This window comes from Diuraphis noxia, unplaced genomic scaffold (genome assembly GCF_037042655.1).
Source record: "Diuraphis noxia isolate RWA-SAM2 unplaced genomic scaffold, SU_Dnox_SAM2 contig0003, whole genome shotgun sequence".
NCBI classification, from domain to species: Eukaryota; Metazoa; Arthropoda; class Insecta; order Hemiptera; family Aphididae; genus Diuraphis; species Diuraphis noxia.
Genome location: NW_028301713.1, coordinates 71,576,138 through 71,600,986, shown reverse-complemented (window position 1 = coordinate 71,600,986; position 24,849 = coordinate 71,576,138). Strand labels below are relative to the sequence as shown.

General features: G+C 25.3%; 1 protein-coding gene across 3 annotated transcripts in view; it reads left to right on the top strand.

The window, feature by feature from the left end:
- The first annotated feature begins 18,325 nt into the window (after nt 1–18,325).
- The window catches only part of LOC107164783 (uncharacterized), a 31,939-nt gene continuing 25,415 nt past the window's right edge, over nt 18,326–24,849 (top strand). For all 3 annotated transcript variants that reach the window (XM_089224115.1, XM_015512750.2, XM_015512732.2), the window contains exon 1: nt 18,326–18,516. The gene's annotated coding sequence lies outside the window, so the exon portion shown is untranslated. The remainder of the gene's footprint in view (nt 18,517–24,849) is intronic.

Sequence of the window (24,849 nt, the reverse complement as noted above, 5' to 3'; positions counted from 1 at the left end):
TTTTTAAATGAGTTATGAGCATATATTATACAGTATATTAAAAATGCTCATAACTCACTTAAAAATTGAATTATCGTAAAAAACCAACGTACAAACACAGATAATGTTCTTACCATCAAGTTTCTTAATAGGTTGATTCGGATCACTACCTTTTGTTCCACAATTTTTTGTTTCTAGTCAACTTATTCCAATGATAGTAATTTCCAAAGTGTTCTGCTGAGCGTAAATTTGCTATATTACGCACTGGTAAGACGGAGACAACAAATCCCACTGTTACGTACTCTTAAAGTATATGAAACTGACCGTTGAATCAATAGCTATCGCCTAAACAAATCTAAACAATTTATTTTTCAAGGATGAACGCCATACGTAGGGATGGAATGGGATTTTACACATACGGGTCCGGAAATATTAAAATTTAGCAACCCATTAGTCTGTAAGTGATGTGGCAAATACTATATAAAGACATAAAAAACAATGCAGGTTCTAGGCATAATATAATAGACAAAATTTATATGACATATATCATAAAACTAGTCTGTAATTAAAATTAATTTAAAATAAAATATTTAAATATATCTCTTATCTACTCGAAATTACTAAATAACTTATAATATTAAAAAAATGCATTATCTACCTAACGTTCTAACTTAATTTTTTACTCGTTATAAAGAATACGGTTATTTGAGAAATACGAAACAACAATAAAGAAAACGATCTAGAACTAGTTGCAGTTGTGTAATATGATACAGTGAAGTGCGGACGTGCCAACCGCATCCTCATTGACTCGCCAGTTGACATTCAACAGTCGTCAGCCTACGGCCAATCGGAAATTTTCCGATTGTCTTATAGGCAAATGATCGTACGAGGAAAGCAATAACAGTGTGATTCCTAACATAACTCGAGAAAACCACGCAAATTTTCTATTTACTATTGTTAGTGTTATTCCACTTTCGCAAAATCGTATTTTCGCTACTCTGACCTAGATGTGCCGATGACGGATGTTAAACATATTATACGTGTAGCTATTATAGGTATACTACCCATATTATACAAACGTTTGATTGTTAGAAACGTTTGGCATTTATTATTGTAATAATATCGTATTAAGTGTGTAAATATTAAACCTACTTATATTGTGGTTACGGAGGTATATAGGTTGAATAATATTGCTATAAAGTTCAAGGTAACTTCAATTTGTATAGGTGAATTATAGGATCTATTTATTCTAAATATTATTATCCTAGTTGAAAACTGTGGCCATCTCTATTCATAATCGTCAGTATATACACTTACAATGTCCAATGCACTTTGGGTCTTTGACGTAGGTACACTTAAAGTTTCGAAACGATTCAAGTCAAACAAGAAACCAAAGTTTTTATTTATATTTAGATAAGGTGCCTTTCGTTAATTTAAATTTTAACATAATGTATCAATCATGAAACTTGAAAATTAATAACAGTTACAATTTACAAAAAACAAATAGGTTTATATTATAATATAATAAAGAAAATACTTTTACTAATTATTGTACTATTGTCTATTGAAAACAAAGTTTAAATTTAAATGTTACATACTTTAACTTCAAAATAACTATTCAATTTCAAACAGCTTGAAACGCAATCGTTGATTTTCTGTTTCTTGTTCTTGGTCAAATTTCTGAACTTTGCGCCACTTGGTTTTCTTTTATGTCTTGCAAAGTTGCAACCCCCAAAATAGCTAAGAAAATTTATTAAGCAATTTAAAATAAAAACGAACAAACAAAATTGTATTACATAATTATATCTGTATTCAGTGTACTCCAATCCACTGAAGACCTGTGCTATCCTAACCTAACCTAAAAATATATAAATGTATAATAATTAATAATGCATAATATTATCAGAAGGACAATAAGAAATTACAATAATAAACGCAAAGCATACGGCCATACGGGTATGACTAAAAATATAATTTTATTTCCACATCAACTTTAAAATAATTCTTTCCCGTATTATTTATCATTATCAATAAAAAGTGTAATTAAAAAATGACTGTGACAACAAGCAAAACACTTAAGTACTATTCGAATATTATTACAACCACACGTACACGCTATACCTACCACAATATATATCTGTGTAAATGTATAATGCATTATTATATAAATGTCCATATACTATGAAATAATTATATATACCTATACGAGTATAATAACAACGTATTTTGTTATAATAATAATTATTAATATTATTTGTATTTTATTCCGAGTTTCTATACAATTTGTATTTTTTCATTTTGATTTTGTGAGGTATACAAAAAAAAATTCAAAAAATTTACCACCCCAAAAAAACTTTCACCTGGGTCAAATATCCCTTTTGCCCCCCCTTAATGCACCCCTGGCTTAAAATATATCCTCCGACCCCTCCCAAATGTTATTCTGAGTACTGTCTTGATGGCAATAATAATCCGTACATTTTTTTCTTATCCATCTTTTTTTCTATCCTACAAAGGTAAAATAATATAATATATATATATTATAATTATACAAATAATTATGTTCTTTATATTAATTTTTAAAATTAGATAACATATCATTATGCAGGTATATTATTATTTTTATAATTGGAGTTGAGTGATCTTTTTATATACATATATGAAAGTATAATAATATATAATTAGTAGATATTTCATTCGAACAGGCGATTTTTTGTAAGGTCAATTAAATTAAAATTCTTAAATAGTGAACAATGTACATTATAATATAGTGCTGTGAATTTAATGACGCAGAACTCTTTAAATGTTTATATGCACTTGAGCAATACAAATAAAAACTTGTTTTGAATAATATGCACTTTTACTACTGTAATAATAACAAGGAAATTTGATTAAATATGTTGTAAAATAAGAACGTATAGATTAATATACACATTTTTTATATTAAGGCAGGTAATTTAATACCTTTAAAAAAAGTATTTAATGTTTAATATAATAATCATAGGAATGTATACAATTGAAAACTAATAACCAATCAAAGTTTTAAGATAATATATTAAGTAGGTTTTAAAATTTATAAATTAATTTTTGGTGTGAAGACATTAAAAATATGTTTTATTAAATATTAGGAAATAAATTTAATAAGCTCTGAGCCTCTGAAGCTCTATTTAATAATTGATGTATGATTGTCTGTTTATCTGTTTGTCAAGGAAAGGATTCAAATAGTATGAACCAATTTTGGGCGAGACATTTTTCGGCCAAAATGAACCTTTCCATTTCGGCCAGCACACTATTTTGGTCACCAATGAAATATTCTTTTCGCGTTTTATTTTTGTTAAACTACCAAAACACTACTTTTTTAATGGACTATATAAAATAATAATAATATATACATATAAAAAAAAATTAATATATTAATTATTTACACATTAAGATCCAATTATTTTGCATGTCTAAGAACTTTATTGACATATAATACGACAACAGACACAATGATAAATATATGTATGTACACAGATAGAAACGGATCGACCAGATATCGACAAGAATAAGATACCTATAATACAATATAAATTATAATACAGATAAAAGTAATAATAATAATAATAATGACATCTAAAATTATAGTACACGAGTATGCGTCAATAATTGTCAGTTATTAATTTATAATATATTGAATTAAGTTAAAAAGTATACAAAATAAAAGTAATATTATATTATTTATTTACACAACAAGTAAAAAATTATGTGGATTTTTAATTTTTTTTAAAGTTATAACCATAGACCAGTTACCAGTATGATTGTATCATGTATCAGTATATGGTTATAAGTTTATAACACATACGTTTAATAAATTCTATTCGTGTTATTTCTCCTCTCTTATAAAATAATATTTCATTGGTGACCAAAATAATGTGCTGGCCGAAAACGGTCATTTCAGAATGGCTGAAAAGTGAACTGGCCGAAAAGGGAAAGGTTTATTTTGGCCGAAAACGGCGCCACCCTCAATTTTTACAGGTATTCTATTATACGAATATAATTAAAAAACCGAAAAAATGCATTAATTTTTTTTTACAGGTAAACGCCGGTAGTATCAACTAGTATTGTATTTGTAGCATAAAAGAACTCCTGGAAACATTATCAGGCGCTTTTAAATGCAACTTAATATATAGTACTGTAAATGAGTTTTCATGCATTTTAGATTCGAAGCAGAGGGATATTGATACAGTTACCAATGATGTAAGTTCTTTTTTTGTCTGTCATCACAGAGTAAGAATTTTGTAGTTCTATAAAATCATAAAAAAAGCACTAAAAATCTAAAAAAATACCAACTGTCCTAAAAAGAGCACCTAAAATGTTTTTAATAAAAAACAAACATTGTATGCTATAATTACCTATATGTCCATAGAGTATAAACATTATACGTGTATTATTTTGTTTTATAACTATATTTCAATATAATATGAGTGTTTTTAACGAAACTCTATCAAAAGAACACACTGAAGTTCGCAAGATACTCAAAAATCCATTCTCACACCACTAAGAGAACACAGTTGCAATCAGTACATTTTTTTACACTACAAACCTAAGTGATTCACTGTTAATAATGTATAAATATATTAATATTATAATGATTATATATATAATTTAATATATTTTAGTATGTTGATTAATATATTAAACTATACTATAACAGATTACAGTATTAGTATAATATTATGAATTGTAATTAAATACATACAAATATAATTTAATAAAAATAAAAAATGTTACCTACAATCACTGATAAAAAATTCCATGGATTTATGTTTATTTTTTTAAATTTAAATCAATAACATTTATGAACAAACTTTGTATTAGATTTTCAAGTTTTTTGACTGAGCAAAGAATTAACTATCGATAATAACTTAAAAATTTTAAACGAAGAATAATGATGCTGGTGATATTGTAGTAGTTTGAAAATATTGTTCACGGGTCTTAAAACTTTTAATTTTTATGTAGGTATTTTAGTATACACAATGATACTCTCAAAATATTTAGATTATTTTTAAGATATTTTCTATTTATAACATAAACTTATTTACGCTGTTCTACGGTAAGTTGTACGACTAAAGTTATTAACAATAATAATAATAATATAATATATATTTATTTGACTATACACAATCTGTAATGGTTTTTACAATAAACATTTTATATGCTAAAAAATATATATATTATATTATGTAAATACTAAATATACAAGGCATTTCGAGGCGTAGGGAAAGTAGCGGGCGTCATCGTTTTCGGCCAAAATGTACCCTTCCGTTTTCGGTCAGTGTCACTTTTCGGCCAACACTTACCCTACTCTTTTCGGCCACTGTCACTTTTCGGCCAAAACTTAACGTTTACTTTTCGGCCAGCACAGTTTTCTTTAAAATTTACAATTTATGAGTTATGATTGTATCAAAAAATGTAATTTTTTTAACGATAACATATAATTAGTTTTCCATAATGTAATTTAATATTATATATATTAGATAAGATGGAAACGATAAGGTACAACATTTTGGCATTACTATACATTGCCTATATACTTTAGACACATCATTATAAGTTATAACTGATTGGATAGCGTTTTACATTGTATTATATCAAACAAGAAATAACGCTGGTTTATCTTTATTTCCAAAAAACCAACTATAAACGAAATTAAACTTACATTGAAGAGTGAGGACTATAAAAATAGTAAAATTTATCAAACAAAAATTAATTTTTATTTAACAAATGTAATAATTTGTTCAATTGTTAAAATTGTAAATTTTAAAGAAAACTGTGCTGGCCGAAAAGTAAACGTTAAGTTTTGGCCGAAAAGTGACAGTGGCCGACAAGAGTAGGGCAAGTGTTGGCCGAAAAGTGACACTGGCCGAAAACGGAAGGGTACATTTTGGCCGAAAAGGGGGACGCCCAAAGTAGCGTCCCCATCATCCGGTGCATCTTAATTAGGGCGGCGGTAAACTCTCTCAATTGTATAGTAAAGTCTCCCGATTGTATAGTAAAGTCTCCCGATTGTATAGTAAAGTCTCCTGATTTTTAAAACTATTTTTTTTTATAGTAAACTCTCCCGATGGTAAACTCTCCCGGGTAAATATTATGTTTACCTGAAAGAAATGTGCAAACTCTCCCGAGTTATTTTAAATGTTATTGCTACTCTATGAATTGGCTACACTGCAGAGATTGTGATTATAATTTTTATTATGAATTGTATTACTGTATTTATCTTGTGTTAACCTGTATTTGTCATTTAAATATTTAATTACCGTTAGAGTATTTTTAATTTAAATATTTAAAACGATATCGACTATAATGGTTCAACCAATTCTAACTGTGTAAAACGAATAATAGCCCATGCTCCCCAGCTAGCTTAGTAGTACTGAACTAGACCCGGGAGAGTTTACATGTTCCCGTCAGATAGTATTGGACTAAACCCGGGAGAGTTTACATGCCATTAAAATTCGGGAGAGTTTACAATCGCCCGATATAATACATAGAAAGATAAAGTAGTACTTGAAGTTTTTTGTTTTAATAATTGTAGAACCGAAAGTACCTATAACAGGATAGAACTTACTAATTTGTTTCAGTGACTAAAATGGAAATATAAAGTGGAATTATAAAACCGGTAACTCGTGTGAATCAAGGAAAACAATTTATTATATCTTTTGTGTCCTTTATAAAGTTCTAACTCTGCTATTAAGTTGCACTAAAAAAGTTTTTATTTATTTGTTGTTATTTGATGCTTTTCATTTGTAAATATTGATTCCAAATACGTGTGTTATGTAAAGGTGTTTATTTTTTTTTTAATATTAATTTAGATTACCTACCTTTGTCTCAATAAATTTAATCATGTGTTAAATACTTAACAATATCCAATAGTTAATAGTTATTTACTACACTATTTATGAAATATTATGAATTAAATTAAATATATATATACATAACTAATTAGTAAGTATTTTTACGTTTTTAATGACTCATAGGTACAATTATAAATCTAACTATATCTATAAAGTATACGGTTCTAATCGTATACGAAATGTATTTAAATACCTGTAGGTCGTGAAAAAGTAAACAGTATTTTAATGATTATCTACTAAGTTACAGTAATATATTACTGTCCTTTAAATTTTAAATGTAAACACTATTTGCAATTACTTAAGTGGTGTAAACATGGTTAGATAATATTAAACTAATAGGTACATAATAATTCATACATCATGTAGTATCATTGATTAACTGAAAACTATATTAATTAGTAACGATATTAAACAATACCGATTAGAATAAATTAGATTCATATTTAAAAAAAAAGGTTTGCAAGTGTGTATCATTTAACTATATACATAAGGACATTAGGTTTGTTAAATGTGAATTAAATCATATAAAATCATTGTACATGAGTATAATATGAAGAGAAGACTTATTAAAGTCAGCCTATTATTATACCTAGGTAAATGTTATGAGTTATTAAAGTAATTTATTTTACCAATACTGTAGTATAATATAGTAGGTTGAATTCAATTTTACCAAAAACATTACATTTAAAAATATCATTGTGTGTATAAAATATATTCTTAAAAGTAAAAAAAGCTCTTGATATTTTTAGAAAAATAAAAAATAAAAATTTCAAATGCCTATAAATAGCTCAAAAAAAGTAAAAATATTTTTTAATTATATCATGTAGAAATAATGCTAACATAAACATAATATGGTGAAAATTTCAAGCATCTACAGCATTTATTCGGTTTTAAATTACAATTAAAAATAATATCTTTTGATGAGAAATTTTTAATTTATAGTTGAATATCTAATGTCGTAACTTTAATAGCTCATAAAAATGTATGTGATTTTTCGGTAAATTGTTTTTTTCGTCGAAGGTAGAAAAACTTATTAGGAATCATGTATTTAAATTTATAATTGTAGGCATAAAAAGAAAATTGTTTTTGAATTCCTAACTTAAAATAGCATAGACATATAAAATAATAGACCGCGAATAATGCATATTTCATGTAAAAATGTAGAAGCCAACATAATATGTGCGAGAGAGAAAGACTCTAAAAAGGTTTTTTATTGATGAGTTAATAAACTGTTTTTTTTCAGTTGAATTATATGGGTGGCATCTTTTGAATTTTGAAAATAACTTAAATTAAATTTACTTTTAAGTGCGTAGCATAGCAAATTTTACGCTCAGCAAATCTCGTTTATCTACTTCAATTTAAAATTTAGAGTAAATTGACCTATTATAAAAATTAAAGGCAAGATTATTACCGAGGTCATCTCATAGGCTTTTTATTATATTTTAATTTTAAAGCGAATAATGAGTATTTTAAAATTTAAAATTATTTTTATATCTAAAAATACTCATAACTCGGTTTAAAATTAAAATATAATAAAAAGCCTATGAGATGCCCTCGGTAAAATAATCTTGCCTTTAATATTTATAATAGGTCAATTCATCACTCTAAATTTTAAATTGACGGAGATAAACGTGATCTGCTGAGCGTAAAATTTGCTATGCTACGCACTTGTATGACGGAGACAACACATGCGGGTGTGGCGTCCTCTTAACATATTATATGACCCAGTGTCATTTAACTTGCTTCGAGACTGTAAATCATTAATTAAACTATTAAGATTATTTATTTGTGATTTAAGACTACAATTTTTTTACCGTAACAATTTTATTTTATCTTTTTTATTTTTAATCATTATTGTTGATAAGTTCTCCAAAACATTAATTATCGTTTTCTATGTGTCTCTAGATCTTCCTCCGAAAAATCTCCAGCATAATACAGGGTGATTATTTTATCAAAAACTTAAAAATAATCTATAAATAGTTTAAAAAGTCAAAATATTTTAAAAATTTAATCGTAAATAAATAACGCTAATATAAATATTTTGTGAAAATTTCAAGTTTTTAAAATGATTAGTTTTTGAGTTACAGCAAAATAAAAATTCAATTTTTGTCGAAAACATATTATGCGTACCTAAAAATGACTGTTTTTTTGTTACTTTTTTATGGTTTTTCCTGACGCTTTTGAAAACTATTGGACATTTTTTACTTTTGACTCCCCAAAGTACCAACTAGATGAATTTTCTTTTTCAAATAGAGACTGAAATCAAAAATTTATTGAACTAACAAATAGGCACATCAATGTAAAATCAATACATTCCTCACTTTCTTCAGAATCTAAACATCACCCAGTGGTGCATTTAATGTATAATATATGTATATATTTATCATTATAAATTAGATATAATTAGATTCAATTTATTTTCATTGATTTATTATAATCATGCCAAAACAAAAAAATTATGTTGTTCGGACTATTGGACTAATTTCCAGTTAGTTAATTAAAACCGATACTTAATAGTTAATTTTTATTGTTTCTTTTATATACCTTTACATTAAATTGATATCGAAAACATAATGATATAATGTATTGTGATTTTGATAAAATCTTCAAATCGAATGCCTACGGCCGGTAGTTTGCTGCAATGACCATTGGTCAAAGATATAGAAACCAAGCAGTGGCATATATCTGTATAGGAATACATTGAGAATTGAAATACAAAAGTCCAATTATGGATTACAAGGTATTGAATTATGATGTGTGTAAAACCTAGATGTCTTAATTAGTATATTATCTGTTCTGTTCTTCAGTGCTGTGGCTGTGGAATTTAATCTGGTTGAATGAATAGGGTTATCCGGTTGTCGAGTATATGATTAAAATCATTTCTAACTAATCAAGTGCTATTTTATTAAATACTTATAAAATATAGAAATTTTTATTGCACTTAATTATTGTTAAGTAGGAAAAATCTGAGTTTTAGATTCTGATTTTTTATTTTTTATTTTAGTAATATTCTCTTGTTAAATGTATGTTAAGCACAATCGAAACAAGCCATGTGGTTACCTACTTATATAGTATGTAAATTATTTGAATATGTAATGATATATGACCTTCGAAAATCTTTTGATAAAGTAGATTTGTGGTTTATGTTTATTATTATCAAAATTGTTTAAATATAACTTTCAGAACATCCATTATTGTCATGTGTGTCATTATATATTATATCTGATCATATGCATATTATAGTTAGAGTTCATGTCTTCATGGTTACGCGCTTTGAGTATAATTATAAGGTATTTTTGTATAAGTTATTAAGAACCGTTTATCCCCGTTATGTTCTCAGAATCACTGTAAAATGTTAGTTCTATAAATTATCTATTTTTTTTTTTTACTGATGCATAAGAGTTATGATTTATTTTTATGATGATGTATGCCACTTAATTCAAAAATATATTATTGTTAACGCTTCATGTATATTTGTGTATAGACTCGCAATGGGAAAAGTCTATAGAAACATGTATAATGTATATAGGATGTAGGTATATAGAGAATAGAGATTCTACAAAGCATTTGATTAAGGGTATCATTATTTAAGTCAAACGTGATTTTCCATTTGAAAAAGCTGCATTTTTTAATACACGTTATATCTGATAGTAAGCCTTATTTTATCTTATAAAATATTTATTATATTGAAATTACTTCGTTTTGTTTAATGATGCTAGTGTTAAATTGAAACCTAAGCAGTAAGCTTGTATCAGTTGTATTCATCATTTCGGTCCTATTTAATTTGTGTAAGTAGTATGATACATTTTCTTCTGGACTCATTTTGATTTCTTTCTACGGTATCTATTGGTCGTGTATCTAGAGAGAAATAAATTTAATAATGTATTTTCAGTCTTATGTAAATATTTTGTCTAAATTATTGAAAAATAAATTGTACTAAAAATATATAAATCCACTGGATATTATAGATATATAAAAATGATTTTTTTTACTCATCTTCGATATTCGAAACGGCAACGTGTTTTTTAGAAATTAATAATAAAAAAAAAATGTTTATTAAATTTTCGTTATTTCCAATTTTTTTTAACAATTTTACGTTACTTTCGTTACATTTTTCGATATATGAATCCATTTAATATGATGTATACAATAGTAATACTCAACATTGATAATGTTTGATTGATTTAATTAGAATTTTACTTAAGATTATTTAGGTACCTAACTATAGTGGTATCTATAAATATTTATAATTAAAACGATTATTAACTAAATCGTAAATCTTAGCATACACATTTTGAACTTAATTAATTTAGATGTTAATATGTTATGTATAATAATTATGATAGTTATAATTTATTATATTATAAATGAGTGCTTAGTAAATAATAATTACTTATGTACTTATAAAATTAATAACTTAACATTGAAAATTGAAATGTTATTAGTTGAACGTAATAAACTTTTATAGTTTTATAATAACCAATATATTAATTTGTAGTTAAGAGTCTATCATATTTCTAATTTATATTATTATAATATTTCCCAAACTAAAAATGTAGAGTATAATTTAATTATTTATTATAATAACGGAGAAAATTATGAATGGTGTAATGAACGATTATTTTCTTATAAACAAACAAAAAAATGTGTTAATACTTCATAAACATTTCCGATTTAGATTCAAATTTACTGAAATTTCTTTTTGTAAACAAAACAAAGGTACATAATATATGTATAGTTAAATTTTTAAGATGTGCGTTCTCACTTTCTTTAATTCATGTTTATTGCTTGTGAGTTTTGAAGATTTATGGAGTTGAGGAGTAGATATTTTGGAAGAAATATACAGAGTTAGAGTGAAATTAAAATCGTATTTAAAAAAGAAAACATGCAAATATATAAAACAAAATTTACATTTTACAAGTTAATCAACTCTATTAAAAATAAATTAACTTACTAGCATATTATATTAATTTTGCTAAAGCTTTCTTTTAAAAAAAAGTCATTACAAGTTAGGCCTATATTGAAAAGATTTGGCAGTGTTAGTATGCATTTAATATTTTCATAGTTGTTTAACTTAGTGAGATGGGAATTTAAAGTCCCTCCTTATATTTCAATGTCAAAAATAATAGTTGACCGTTCAAAGGGGAAATATGTTATTCGTATAAGTATCGTATGTCAAATAAATCCCCGATGTTTCTTAATATATATGTATATATGTATAAATGTTTTCTTTTAATTGATTAATTAAATAATCGATATCCATGTATTTTCCGTTGAAATTGACCACCCAAGGGTAAACTTAAGTATTTTACACTATCAACTTTGCCTATATTTTTTACAGGAACCATTTAAAAATAGTTTAGGTACACACATCACTAAATGAATAATTATTTCATAATAATTTTTTATGCAGAAAACAATGTATTCAGTTTTTTCAAGTTTCTTATAAGTGACTTATTTTTACACAATATTTTTACCATTTTAAAAACCTGGTTAGCTTTGTTGTATTAACATTCAATATTATTTTTAATTAACATGACGGTATCATCATCAAAACAAAATAATTTGGCATCAATATTTGCATTAAGTATATTCATATGGATATACCTAGTAAATAATATAGGATCAAGGACTGTTCCCTGAGTTACGCATGGCTTATATTTAAGGGCTGGCTGGACTTATTATTAATTTTAATTTTTTGTGATCTAACCGTAAAATAAGTTTTTATAGTTTATTTGTTGTTTCACGAATTCAATCTTTTTTTAGATTTTTTAATAAAACATCATGATTTACATTTCACATTATCTAAATCTTTTTTAACATTCAGGAAGATACCCATCACTTTACGAGTTAAATCCAAGTTTTCGTGAATAAAATCATCGACAAAAAAGTGTGCATTGTTTGTAAATTTTTCTTTGGGAAAAACCAAATTAATTTTTGGAGAAAAAATTGTTGTCATTTAGAAAATTTATTGTTTTCACTTTGATATATTTCTCAAAAACATTGGATTGGCTAATTGATAAAGAAATAGGTTTTTATTATTACTACAACGCAGCTTATTTCTTGTTTTAAATAAAGGTACTGCAATGTATCTTTTGAAGTAACAGGAAGAATATTGAATATTAAAATATCTAATATACTTTTAAAAGTATATGTTGAAAAAGCGGGTAAGTCGTGGATGTCGCTCTGCTGTACAGTAGGTTACAAGTGGGTTACTGTAATGGATGGAATTAAATTTGAATCCGATGATATTATATCATTGTATACGAAAAACGATTCTGAGTAGTGACGGTTCATCTGTCTAGGATATATTATAGATTATTAAAAATTTGTAAATCTTAGATTTAAAAAGAATAAAGTCGCTCAAATGTTTTGAAAATTTTACCATGTCTAGGTAAAGCTAATATAAGTAAGCAACCCAAATTTCAAGTTTTTACGAATGTTTTTAACAGAATTACAACAAAAAAACTCCCAAAATTAAAATGTCTATAAATAGCTCAAAAATGGTTAAAATTTTCCGAACCTTAAACCGTAAGGAAAAAAATCCAAAATACAACAAAAATATATATGGTCATTTTTCATTTGAAGCAATATTTCTAGTAGAAAATGTCGTTCGTAATTATTTAATATTATAAAATCGTGAAATCGTACTTTTAACCGCTTTTATTTCAAGTACCGTTTCGAAAATCGAAAAACGACCTCTTTAAATTACCAGCTCAATAACATTACCTTTTAGAAAAGATGCTACATTTGATATTTTTGAGCAAGTTTAGAGGAAGAAAAAGAGTTTACAGAATAAAAAATAAAAATAAATAAACATCATTGTAAAACCAATGCATTCCTCGCTCCGGTCAGAATCTAAAAAAATAAAGATAGGCATATTTCAGTTATTAGTTGTACAACTAAAAAGATATAAAAAATGCCAATTCAACTTCACTTAAATAATGATTAAGAAGGTACATATAAATATTATCGTTAAAACAATTGAAATACATTTATAACTGACAAAGAACTAATCAAAACATTTATGTGGACATTAATTTTTAACTGTACCTATACAGTATACCTATAGGTATATTGTTTTTACTTAATGACGTACATAAAATATTTAATAGAATTTATGCATTTTTTAAGGTTTAAAAAGATGATAAGTATTATATTTTTACTATTATGTCTGCTATGTGTATTATCTTTTTCTCCATTATTAACTTTAAAATATTTTAAGTGTATTTTATTTTATAATAATCAATCTTGTGGTACCATACGGTGGAAACACATGGCAGTTTACAGACTATTTGGTCTACAATAAAATAAGTCTATAATGAAAATAACTCATTTTACATAACTAAATCAAAAAGAATATTAACTTTATAAAAAAAATAATTTTAATGGTAGCAATTAGGTAGAATTAATGCATTCGAATAAATTCCATTAAAATGCCACTATAGAAATATTTGTAATCATTGAGATCGTGTAGTTAGAAATCATTCTTATGTAACTCAAACGTTATTATAAGGTTCAAAATTTAAAATATTTAGCTGGTGAATTATTATCATATAGGTACCTATATTTTAATTTCAGGTTAAAGTTATATCTAGTTACATAAAAAAACAAAGAAATATTAAATATGTTAATACTTACTAATCATCCATATTACACAGCAGGCAACTATATACTTTACAGTATAATCAATTAATATTACTTGCATTTAAAATTTATAGGTATAGGTGCGTTTTGAATTTTTGATTTAAAACCCGTTGTTTTTCTGAACTTAAGATTTCACGCTCGAAATTAACTAGAAGGGTTAAATAATGGTGAATAGATTAGAGGCCTTAAACATTTGTAATAAAGTGGATTTTATCTGTAAGAAACTAATCCATGTCTAGTTATTTATTTTAAATTACCTTCCACATTAAATGCCCTTTAAATGTTATAATACGAAATCGCAATTTCATCTTTATTATTTATATTTATCTGTCTTTTCTTATTAAACTCCCTTATATTGCAATGTTCTTCTTTATGATATTTAATAATATACGCCAAATGGAAATTTTAAAGAATACAATAATTATAGGCTAATACAAAAACAAGATAACTTTTATGTTATTTAAAATTGAAATTATTATGTAACTTTTAGTTTTTATATAAGTATATAAGTGTATTTGAATAAAGCTTATAAGTACTATTTTATTTAAGAAATATAGGAATAATACCTACAATTTCCTATACCTATTATAATATTATTCGTATGGTTAGTTAAATGATAGCTTTTTCTTTTTAGACAGTTTAAGATTATATAATAATACATAAAAAATTACCAATTCGTTGAACATTAATTATACTATATAATAATAATGAAACTATCTAGTATTTCCCCATATTATGATTTGTTGACATTTTTTTTTTTTTTGAAAGTACCATAGTTAAACTAATGGGACCAGTCTTGGATATCGATATACCGTACCTATAGGTATGTAGTTGATATAGATGAACACAGTGGTCGTTTTATTATTTGTGTTAACACGGTAATAATCAATATAGTTAATTATAATTGTATACCATAAAATATATATTTAAAAAGCTTTTCATGCTAAAAACTTGTATTTTTGTTTTAGATGTACATGAATTATAAATTTGCAATATATACTTGTCGTAATTTCCCATTAACAAATCCATTAGCATCACCGCCTAAATTTATGTGCACATAATAGTTTGGCATTATAAGAAAAAATATGCAATAAAGTTATGGCATAAATTATTAGTACTTAATATTAATACATATAATATCAATATTTCAAGTTAAAACAATCGATTAAACTTTTTGTGTAAATTTAAAAAAAAATAGAAAAATATACAACTTATACAAATTTATTCAATGATGAAAAGTTTTAGAATATGAGCAAAGAAAATAACGAATTGGAATAATGATATTTTATTCTTCTTCTTGGAGACCTTTTTTTTGGGTGAAAATTTTTTTATTTAATCAACGCTATTATAGTAGAGATGTATTAAATTTAAATTCAATGCTAGATCATTGTGCATGATGAAAAAGTATTTGAGCAGTGATGGCGGAGACAGCGGAGCAGCAGATATTTCAAAAGATATTTTATTATATATTTAATTCGTTATAAGTACCTAATTTATTTTTCTATTTTTTATAAAGTAAATTGAACTATTTTTTGTGAAAAATCAATCGCATATATTATACAATAATATAATATTATATATTATTTCATGTAATATTACTGGGAAATGAGTAAGTTATTAGTCAAGTTGAAGGATGTGATTAATGGTTTCGTACTTCCCGGGATAAACAAGTAAATTAGCTAAACATTTATCTAATTCAGGTTATTATAGTTAAGCATTTTTGTATTATGATAAAAAAAAAACAAAATCGAATTGGCGGCTATTTGTTTTGCGTAAAAGTTTCTGTTATCTACTGTGAAATATTTTCAAGTTGAAAATTCATAATCTAAAATGGTTTTTTTTAAATAAAAGTGAACTATATACGTTGTAAGAATACTTTAAGACTAAACGATTGTATAGACTTTACATGCAGCATTAAAACTAAACAGGATAATATCCTTATTTTATAATGACTCTATAATATGATCACCATGTTAATAATATTATTAATAATGATGTATTAATTATCATGTATATTTTTCATCTAATATATATTAATAAAAAATAAAAATTGTGTATTTATTTCATATTAAGTTTGCGCGTAATCTTAAATGCACTTTAATAGTTGTTTTAATTTTCTCATAAATCTCTAACGTCCTTTATTAATTTTTGTTATTGATATTTTAATTTATTAATCTTTTAACGTGACCGTGTTTGTTGTGTGCCGATGACTTGAAAGACTACTATTGTTTGCATAATTTCGTATGGATGATATTAGCCTTTAGGTATAAAAATTATCCTTATTCGTAAATAGGTATGAGGTCAATGGTCTTTCTTTATGGTCTATCTTAAAATTCGTCTTTTAGTTTTGTACACTGTATTATCAATTTTGATGTTGAACACGAGGACGATGAATGATCTAAACTAAACGCGAGTCTATGAAAAACTTTTCATCGTTAATAATTGTTTGACTATAATAATTAATTTAATAATAATTCATGTTAAAATTGCACCGATTAACTTTTAATTTATTGCTTCTAATATATATTAATTCTGATCCCGAATTTAATCTCAAGAGATTTTAAAGTTAAAACTACAGTACTTACGTTCAATAAATTTTAATTAAAAATGAAAATATACATTCTATATTATTCACCAAGGAAGACTTTTAAAACTTTTTGTAATTTAGTTTTGAATAAAATCACATGCAATATAATTTTTAATTTTAAGATTTATAATATTTTAAGGCATATAACTGAGTGGCTGGTTTAATTATTATTAGTTATTGAAAATTTAAAATATCTTTATAAGTGTAATTATTTATTAATGTATCTACAAAAATTTGTTGCAATGTATAAACAAATATATAAATACAAACTCTATAAAAATATTATGTTTAAACTTATAACATAAATTAGTTACATTTTACATATAGTTTGATGGATAATTATTCTATATATTGATTTATTAAAAACTCAAAAAGAAATGACTAATTTATAAAATAAATAATAAAAAAACAAAATATAAAACTACCTACAAAAATAATTTTTGATTTATATAATAATTGTTTTAATATAATATATGGTTTTTGAATATTTTAATTAGTTAGTAGTAATTTTCTTAAATAATATTTATGACACGTTTATGGATCACTACAATATAATAATGAATATATCGTTGATTAAATAATTTAAAATATATTATTATATTGAAATATTCTATTTTAGTTTTTAAAGGAGTAAGAATATTTTGTAAATAACTAAATAGTCGATTCTCCAATATTTACAGTCATTAAATTTACTTATATTACCTATATACATGCGAATTAGATTAATTGTATTTAAATATTTTTAAAACCAATATTATATACATATGTATATTATTTTATAATATTATTAAATGTCTATATATGCATATTTTTAATTTGATGATAAAAATGTGATATTTACTTGATTCGTCATTTAGTCGGTATTTATTTGCGTGCGAAATTTTATTTTCAAACAGTTTATTAGTAAACAACTTCTATATTAATAATATACAATCAAGATTATAATAATGTGATGTGTACCTATTTATTATGAATTTGAATCGCTATATTTGTTACTGTTTAAACAAATTAAAAATCGACTAACTTATATTTACTCATGTGTATAATAAACAACATAAATTCTGTATGCATACAAAATGTATTCGCTAAATATTCATACATTTTACAGCTGGAGAATTACAGAGACGCACGGGGGGTACCGGCTATTTCTACCTATAGAAGAAGAGATGAATGTGACTAGTGAACCACAATATAAATACGTTGGAGACCTCAACGAGCTGGGTCAGTATAGTGGATACGTTAACTTTATGATGTTATTGTCGCCTTCGGTATCCATTACGCATTGTTATATCTTATAGTTCAACACGGGTGAAATTTATATTTTAATTGTATTTTGTATATTATTTGTTCGTTGAATATTGTTGTAAAATAGACATAACATTGCTGTTTTCGATTTTCATCACTGTTGAAAAGGTAAGAGAAATTTCACAACAGTCAATTTATTTATTGTAAAATGGTTTTAGAAAATAATTATTAATTTAGTATTTGATTAATCTGTGTACTCTCCTTAATCAAATACGAGATTATTTTTATAATTTTTTTTACCAAGCTCTACATCAATTTAAATTATGAATACATTAATATTGTTATATAGTCATATTGGATTTGTTTATTTACTGGAATTTTATCATAAGGCTTATTAAGTGGATTTATTTTATTAGAATTTCAAAAGTTTTTTATAATTTGAGATAAAGTTGCACATTTATTTTTAATTTTTCAATATAAGCAAATTGTATTCATGTAACTTTAATGGTTTGAATGAACTGCTTATCTCCATTTATTAAATTACAAATAAAACAAAAAAATAATGCTTTTCCATCGTCATTCGAATTGTTTTTTTTTAAATTTTTTTTTTTTTTATCACGATTAGCCACTAAAAATTATTGAAATATTTGCTTTAAGTATAAATAATCAATTTTAATGGATATAATAATCACTACCTAATAATTGCGTTAATTTATAGCATACAATATATAAAGCAACTTACATTAATACCTTAGTATTTTTATTTCTGTAAGATAAATCCGTAGATATATATATTTTAAATTGTTTCCATCAGTTTTAATCTATATAGATAGTGGCTGTAAACACATATTTTACGATAAAACTGATATCCGAGTTACGTGCCGATAACTATTTACAACTAGACCAAAATGTGATTTTTAGAAATACGTATAAGGGTACAGTGTTGTTCATTTCCGTGTCGAATGTTTGTTTGTATAATATAAATGTCATTAAAACACAAACTGACCCTGTAAAAAATCGTTTTTCTAAGCTAGCCTAACATGAACGGTTGGGATTGTGACCCAAAAAAAAAAAAAAAAAAAAAAAAAAACAATAATAGATAATAATATGGCAGCAGATTTTAGAAGCGCCGATATTCTTGTCACATAAACTTGCGCGAGGCGCACGACCTCGAGCGGTATTTTTCGTTTTATTGTAGCAGCTAGTTGCCGGTTCATTAACTGCCGGTTTGATAATCGTGAGTGCTACTGACACGTCTATTGAATGCGTGAGACGAAATTCAAATCACACGCGATGACATCATTAAGGGCATTTATAAATATAATGAAAATCTTAAGTATCGAGTAATAATAAATTTGAAAATAAGCATTGAGCTCGTTGAAATATTGAAAGAGCCGTTGAACGATTTCACAATAATAACTGAAGTTTAATCGGTAGGTGTTTATCATTTATTTGTATAATATGTCACATCGCATCTTTTCGATTCCTTGTTATCCTCGTAACGTTATTTTATCGAAATATTCAAATAATAATATATTGCCATTAAATACAGTAAAACCGATCGGATTGCATTGTAACAATGTTGTATTGTTTACGATTGTTATTCGGAATTTCGTATAAATATTGAAGGGATGACAGGACGATGGGGTATTGTATGCGTCATGGTAGTATAATATATTAGGTATACGCGCACATGATGGTAACGTACATTTATTTACGCATAACGTATTTAAGGATTTTATAAATTCCAAGTTGCGAGTTTTTTTTTTGGTCAAGGTCGGAGTGTGAACTAGAATATTAAATGGTTTTTGTGATTTTGTTTTAATTTCACTGTTTGAATAAGATAGAATAAATGACAATTGATATTCTCAATGTCTTATAACTTTCTATGTCAACTACTCAACTGTTATATATATATTTCATTATAACGCGTTACCCATAAGTTGATGCGTTCATTTTGACCGACATCTGAAATCTTATTATAATCGTTATACAATATTACAATTTGATCATAATTTATAATGTGGCTATACTAATCATACAATGATTAATATTTAAATGAATTACATTTCCATGCTATTAGCATAAAATACTTTTTATTTAGAAATAACATTTTGATTAGTTTATCAAAGTTAGTGAATGTATGGTGAACCTAAAATACAATCAAAAGCTTAATTCACAATTTTCAGTTACCCTTATATAAAAATGTTATCAATTTCAATTAATTGTTGAACAAAATTATCATTATCAATATAATTTCAAAAAAATAATGGACCCATGGATATTTTTTACATTTATACTCATTTATAATATGCCTCATAACAAGTATTGATCTTAAATTTGTTAAAATAAGTAATAGTGTTTTAATAACATTTTCAATTTTTTACGGTGTGATTAAATGAATAAAACCAAACATAATGTTTTCTTTATACACAAAGATAGAAATTACTCATAAAATTTAATTAATTATAAGTAAATATACAGCACGTAATTTATATACACTATAATATTATAAAGGAAATGTTAACATATATTATGTAAAATATTAAATGTCTACCACTAACTTGCTTTGTTTTATCAAATTCGTGTAACTAACAATTTAATGGACGAGTGTATAAAGAACTATCATATTATATTCTTAATTTGATTTTTATTCAACATGAATAATTTAATCTGTAGCTTAGGTATTTAAATCATTTTTTTGTTTGACGAGACTGGTTGTAGTTGGTAATTAAAAAAAATGTATTATTTTTATTGGATCATAAAGGTTGTTTTGCACGTATCTTGTGCACGAAGGCTATTTTGGATTTGACTATGCTTCAAAATACACATTCAAGGTCAGTTTTGTTGGCATTTTAAATTCTGAACTAAGTTAATTATAATTGAAATCACGTTCATATTCGATCAACTCTGCAATAAAATAAAAATGAACTTATAATATTTAAATCGATTAAATTACAAAACGTACAGCAGCTTTATCATTTGTCTCAATTTAATAAATTATAATACACAATAAATTATTCAAAAAATATTCATAATTTACAACCTTTTAAAATTATTCACGTAATTACAGTGAAGGTACTGTCAAAGTTAGTTTTACGAGTTGCTGATTTTGCGTTCTAATGTCAAAAGTTAATTTTTTGCTGTTATTATTTTCCATTAACATTAATTTCCATTAGCAAAACGACACATATTTTAGTTCAGACAATAAATATACCTCGCGCCAATAAAAATAAAATATAATATTTAACGTTATTTTTGCAACTGTGTGTGTCTATTTATACAGTGCGTATGCTTAAATGCTGTACCCATATAATATTCCACAATTGCATTATCTGCATTTGTCAATATGCTAATCACGAATTACACAACATTTATAAATCTGTATAATAAAAACTGATACACTACCTATAGTGTACCTACATATTCCCTATAATAATAATTATATTGTTTGCCGAAAGAAAATAAAAATTAACTTACAAACAATAATGTATTGGCCGTTACATAACACACAATCCTTTTGATGATCTAAATACATTCATCCTATACTCGCACGTACGTGTTCAGGTATTGTATCAAGTTTATTCGACTCAAAACGTTTTGCAAGCTAAATAATCCTTGTAAGTTATTTCTGAGCTTTGTGGATTAAAGAAAATTGGCTAAACGACGATTGGATATTCTATATTGTATAAAATGTAGAATCTGCACAAAATTGCAACACGGGGTATACCTATTTCAAAACGAGTGGAGGTAGTTTACCGCCCGGAAATATAGTATTATATAAACAATTTTGGATAACTCTATACAATATTTTATAGCTGAACGAATACAATAATATAGAAACGTCATTACAACGTTCAAGGAACATTGCCTACATCGTACCATATTGCTCTGCGATCGTACAGACGTACCTATATCATGGACTAGACACATTTATTCCTATAATACCAGAGTTGCATTTTTCGTGAATACCAAAATAACATATTTTGTGTATTGTGGCTTTTAAAGTTAGAAATGACTGCAAAAAGTTTTTAATGCGTTAAATGATAGGTACTACTGATATTAATAAAATCGCAGAGTGATTATGCGTTTATATTTTTAAATAAAAGAAAATAAATCGTTTTAAAACAAGTTCAGTTTGTCTCATACATCTTAGTGCATATTATATATTGAATAACTGTTTAGGTACTTTAAAGTTTAAATGTTATTATAAAATATAATTATGGGTTATTACTCATCGAATCTATTAAGATCATATTATGTAAATATAATATATTTATCATGCGATTATAATATGATATAAACTATAGACCTCGATCTTGACCTCGAAAACATGGTCTTATTGATAGACCATTGCGTTTTAACGGTTACCGTAGTTTTGTTGGTATATTGATAAATAGTAGGGTGATTTTTTTTTTTATAAAATAGACAAGGCACGTGATACAATTTTGCCATCACAACGAACTGTACAAGTGAGGTCAAAGTGTATATCTATTAATCAAACCGATTTGTTTCGGGGAGATCATTGGAGACGAAACCAATGAACCATTTTCCATGTGGCCATACATAATTCGGCTTGATTCCTCCGGGTTCCGAACCATAGGTTTTCGTTTCCCGTGTAGGCTTAACCTCGTCGTATTTACAATTATTTAAAACATTCTTCGGTGGGACATGAAGATTTTCTATAAAAATAAAAATAACAATAATAATTATATTAATATATCTAACATCAACAATGGCTTGAACCGCTAGCCAACTGGATAAAGAAACAGAGGTGCTAAAACTACATGAATGACACTGCCAAGCCTAAAAAAATCCATGTCATTTTTTCAATATACATATTTTATACTTGGCTTAAAAATACAAGACCTGATATATTTAATAATCTAATAATATTTAACCTGATTATGTAAACGTGATTAATAGTAGCCAGTAGGCAGGTATATGAAATATTCACGTTATTATGTTTATGTATATAGGTATTTAAGACTTTAGTAAGACTGTAAGAGATATAATGATACACATGAAATATTATTTAAAAAATATGTTGTCAGTATAGTTTATGAAATTAACATTAATTAATTAATTCAATTTAAAATTATTTTCAATAAGATAGTTATAGGTAGGGAACTACTTATAGTTATAAACATGATATACTTTTTAATAATGTTAATGAAATAAAGTCACAAATCACGTAATATGCTTATAATCAGATAATACTTTAATATAAGTAAAGCAATGCATTTTTGTGAAATGTCAAATATATTTTGTTTTACAACAAAATTGTTAACATTATACATACAATCTATAAGTATCTATTATATTAATTATATTATACATTTATATCTTAATACTTATACAACGTTATGATTATATAATGTCAGCATGATGTTCAAGGCACTTAATTAAGTCTTATGTATTTATTTTCCGTATATTAATTTAAGTTAAGTCTAAAATGTATGGGGAAAAATTGTTATTAAAGCTTAAGGCATACTTACATTTATTGTTTCTTTTTAAGTATGATGCTATTAAAATATAACTTTTTAAGTACTTACAATACTAATATTATAGAATATTTTATTTTTTAAATTTAACAAGTAATTTTTATAACGTTTTTCTATCTATATAATACCGAACACAGAAAATATACTTATATATACGAGTAATTCACATTTGATAAATTTATACATTACATCTTATGCATATATTTTACCTAAGTACTGAAAGTATACATTACCTTTACTAATATATAAAAATTGAAAATAAGATATAAAGCGAACGAAAATATACTTATTTACTTTTCTTTATGACTAATACGTGAATTATAATCACAAATAAACAATATTATTTTCATTGGAACTAAATAAATTATAATTTGTGACAATTACATTTAATAGCCAGACAAAAACACAGTAACCAAATACTTGGCACTCGCCACGTGTATCAGTTCGTTCTCTTTGATATAGGATATTCTTAGTGATCCCTTATTATCATACTTAAATTTAAAATACTGTGTTGACTAAAACTTCTTCAATACATTTTTTGGATTGTTAGGAATTAATGATTGAATTCTGTATGTAAGAAAATTACTGAGAACAGTGAGGACATTGAAAACGACCTTTCAAAGACCAATTTGACGCAATATTTAGTCAATAGATAGAGCTACAAGAAATATTTGACGTTTTTGAGTTTTTATTAAAAAAAAAAAGAAAAATTTGTTAAAGTTGTATTATAAGAATTAAGAACATCTAAAAAAAAATATTGGTTTCTTATGAATTTTACAGACGTATTAATACAATTTTTATAGTTATAAAATCAAAAAAATATATATTTGTAATTTTGAAATAATGCATAATATCAATTATTGATTTTAAAGCAGTTACATTTAAATATTTCGTTCAGTATTAATTTCAAATCAGGATATAATTAATTATTATTTGTTTTTGATTATAATATTTTACAAATATTATGTGCGCAATGTGTATATTTATAAAACATACA